Raw genomic sequence first — 4457 nt, forward strand, 5'->3', positions numbered from 1 at the left:
TATATTTTCCGCGAGGGCAGAAGTGTGTTTGTTTGGTTCTCTGCTGCAGGTGCAGCGTGAGGGATGATTTTCAAACTATGGTACAGCAGGTCACTGCCCATCAGGGTGGATGATGGTCAGTCCGCTGACCAGGTACCAGTGGGTTCCAGGGGGAGATCAGCCCTGCCCAAAGCCGAGCGTGGTGCCTGATGCAGGCTAAATTCTCCACCAGTGTTTTTGGAATGAATACGTGAATGTAGCATGTTTTTCGTAAAGCCAAGTTGAGTCAATTTAAAGAACCGAGCTTTATTCTAAGACTATGTCCTTCTCACTCTCTGATGTGGGAAATCAGAATATTCTTCCCAAAACAAAATTAGAGTGGTAGTAGATAGCAGAGTTTGTTTGTTTTTCATTTAACGTCTTGTTTAGTAAAAATTTCTTTAAGTGGCAAACCTCATCGGACCGCAAATTCTTTTGAAACACTGAAAATTGAACAAATCCAGGCTTCAGGGAACCTCTGGCCTATTCTATCTTTGTATTCTTACTGTTGTTGTTATTAAGATATAATTCACATACCATAAAATGCATCCCTTTAAGTTGTACAATTCAGTGGGTTTTAGCACATTCATGGAATAGTGCACCCATCACCATTATCTAATTCGAGAATATTGTCACCACTCTGTAAAAAATCTGGCACCTATGAGCAGTCAGTCTACAATTCTCCCTCCCTCTTCCCCTGACAATCACTAATCTGCTTTCTGGTTCTATAGATTTGCCTATTCCGAACATTTTGTATAAATGGAAGCATAAAACATGAGGACCGTGGGGTCTGACTTCTTTCAATTCGTATAATGCTTTCCAGGCTCGTCTACATTGTGCCCTTACTACATTCCTTTCTATGGCTGAATATTATTCCTTTGTATGGACATACCACATTTGCTTATCCACTCACTCATTGGGTTGTTTCCACTTTTTGGCTATTACGAGCAACGGTGCTGTGAACGTTCATGTACAAATTTTTGTTTGGACACTTGTTTTAATTCTTTCAAGTATCTGCCTAAGAATAGAATTGCTGGGTCACATGGCAGGTCTGTGTTTGACTGTATGAAGCATTGCCAAATTGCTTTACAAAGTGGATGCACCGTTTTACTTTCTCTCTAGCAATTTCTCTACGTTCTCAACACTTGTTGTCTATGTATCTCGGCCCATCTGCCTTAGTTCAGGAGGGCTGCTACATCAAAAACACCATAGGCTTGGGTCTTAAGCAACACACATTTATTTCTCTTCGTTCTAGTTGCTGCAAAGTCTAAGATCAAGGTGCTAACAGATTCAGTGTCTGGAGAGGGTTCTCTTCCTGGTTTGCAGACAGCTGCCTTCTTGTGCCCTCACATGGTAAAGAGAGAGATCATGTCTTCATGTCCTTCTTATAAGGACACTAATCCCACTCATGAGAGCTCCACCCTCGTGATTAACTTAATTATCTCCAAAAGCCTCGCCTCATAATACCATCCAACTGGGGACTGGGCTTCAACCTATCAATTTAGGGGGAACACAAGCATTCAGTTCACAACACCACGCTACAGGGTGTACAGTGAAATTGCATTGTGATTTGATTTGCATTTCCCTAATGGCTGATGATGGGAAGCATCTTTTCATACGTTTAACTTTTTCTTAACATGTACTTATCCTTGAGAGACAGAAACAGAGCACAAACGGGGGAGGGGCAGAGAGGGAGGGAGACACAGATTCCGAAGCAGGCTCCAGGCTCTGAGCTGTCAGCACAGAGCCTGACAGAGCCTGATGCGAGGCTTGAAACCGTGAACCATGAGATCATGACCTGAGCCAAAGTCGGATGCTTAACCAACTGAGCCACCCGGGCACCTCTCATCTGTTTATTGATCATTTGTATATCTTCTTTGCAGAACTGTCCGTTTAAATCCTTTGTCCATTTTAAAGTTTATTTTTTATTTATTTTTTTATTTTAAGAGAGACCACAGCAAGTGTGAGTGGAGGAGGGGCAGAGAGAGAAGGAGAGAGAATCCCAATCAGGCTCCATGCTGTCAGCACAGAGCCTGATGGGGGCTTAATCTCATTAATTGTGAGATCATGACCTGATCCAAAATTAAAAGTAGGATGTTTTAAACAACTGAACCACCTGGGAGCCCCTGTCTATTAAAAAAACAAAACAAAAAAACAAAACAAAAAAACAGGTATCTGTCATGATGTAAGAGTTGTTTATGTATTCTGAACACTAGATTCTTAGCAGTTTTATAATTTGCAATTTTTTTCCTTTCTGTACGTGGAATTTTCTTTCTTGACAGTGTCCTTTGCATGAGTTTTTAATTTTAATTAAGTCTAATATTTCTATTGTTTTCTTTTTTTTCCCCCCTGTGCCTTTGTCTAAGAAACCATTGCCTGTTCCAAGATCGCAAAGATTTACCCCTATGTTTTCCTCTAAAAGCTTTATAGCTTGAGCTTTTACTGTTTGATCTATGATTCATTTTCAGTGTATGATTCATTTTGAGTTGATTTTTATATATTGTGTGAGGTAGGGGGTCCAAATTCATTCTTTTGTATATGGGTATCCAGTTGTCTCGGTGCCGTTTGGTTTTTGAAAGACTATTCTTTCTCCCATTGAATTGTTTTGGCTTTCTTGTCACAAATCAGTTAACCGTAAATATAGAGGATTATTTTCCACTTTCAGTTCTATCCCATTGATCTATATGGAATAGACCCTTTAATGGGGAGGGAGAGTGAACTGCGGCTGGCCCACATACTACCTGAGAAGCTAGAAGGGGATTTGGTTTCCCTAACTTTGAATTAGTCAAGGGCAAGCTGGGAGCTTGCAGGGGACAGTGCAGAGGTGATGTCTGCAGTCTGGGAGAGCACAGACTCACCTGTCCCTGGGGTGTGGAGAGAAGAGGTTGTCAGAGTTGAGGATCTTGGCTGTGATTGCGGAGCCATGAGTTTAAGTCCAGCAGGAGACCAAGTTTAAGAGCAATCTGGTCATAAATAGGCTAGAGGTATGGGCACACTCCCTTAATTGCCATAGATTTCCAGTGAGTAAGTGGAAAGTCCTTCATAGACATTCATTTTCCGTCTTAGATTGTTCTGGCTATTCTGGAAACTTGGCCTTTCCTTGGGCATTTTAGGATCGGCTCATCAATCTCTGCTACTCATCAATTTTACTGAGGCTTTGCCACAGTTATTAATGTCTCTGGACAGAGATGACGATTCAGGTCAAGACCTGGAAGGAGTGCATGACAGAGCCTGACCAGAACCCTCCACTTGAGCCAAGACGAGCTCTTACTCTGGCAAAACTGCTCAGAGAAGCCTGAGTGGATGGGGCTCCACTCTGATAATGTGAGGTTCCTCACCTTGAATTCTCCTCGTAGAGTCACTGGTCCCCAAGTTCTCAGAAAACCTGCCCTTCCCGCTCCCTCTGTCCAAGGAGAAAATACCAGTGCTAAAGGACCTCACTACCATGGGTGCCCATAGCACACTATATGGCCCTCCTTGCACTATTATCATTGTTCGGTCTTTTTCTCATTTACCTTAAGCCTCATGAGAGCAGAGACCATGTAAAGTGTCCTCTGAGCTGTTCCTGGCCCTCTAACCCAGCTTGATTCCCACTTGTTCCAAGCAATCCTGGCCTGCAAAGTAGAGACAGTGTTCTGGACAAGTGCCCATACCTCTAGCCTATTTATGACCAGATTGCTCTTAAACTTGGTCTCCTGCTGGACTTAAACTCATGGCTCCGCAATCACAGCCAAGATCCTCAACTCTGACAACCTCTTCTCTCCACACCCCAGGGACAGGTGAGTCTGTGCTCTCCCAGACTGCAGACATCACCTCTGCACTGTCCCCTGCAAGCTCCCAGCTTGCCCTTGACTAATTCAAAGTCAAGCTAGAAGGGCAACCAAATCCCCTTCTAGCTTCTCAGGTAGTATGTGGGCCGGCCACAGTCCACTCTCCCTCCCCATTAAAGGGTCATAGGTGACTGTTCTTAGAAGGTAGCCTGGAGCAAAGAGTCAATGGGAGCGGGGACAAGGGTGATGTATACACCTGGGATGAGGCCTCAAGAGAGAGCTAAGGAGAACTTAGTGGGTGTGGGATCTGAAAAAAAGAGTGGACAGAAGGTAAGAGGTGCCCCGTAACTCGCAGAAGACATTCGTTAACCACATAATTTGGGGCACGGACTGAGCCAGGGTATATGGGAGTGCAGAGACAGTCTTACCCTCGTGGAGTATCCAATATTAAAACATAGAGAAGCATCCGGCTTCTTAAAATGTAATACAGTCATCTCTAAATTCCGTTGTAGTAATTGCTGCAGAGAAAAAGTTCAGATGCTATCACACCATATATGCTGGGCAGTGTGCTCCGGCCAGCCTAATAGCTGTTCCCATCTGTGCTCCAAGCCCTCCCTTACTGCTTTTTCTTACCATCCTCCACTGTGGAGGCTGGAGAGCCAGATACTT

This window comes from Panthera pardus, unplaced genomic scaffold, assembly GCF_024362965.1.
Source record: "Panthera pardus isolate Hobbes unplaced genomic scaffold, ASM2436296v1 HiC_scaffold_7, whole genome shotgun sequence".
In the NCBI taxonomy this organism is placed as follows: domain Eukaryota; kingdom Metazoa; phylum Chordata; class Mammalia; order Carnivora; family Felidae; genus Panthera; species Panthera pardus.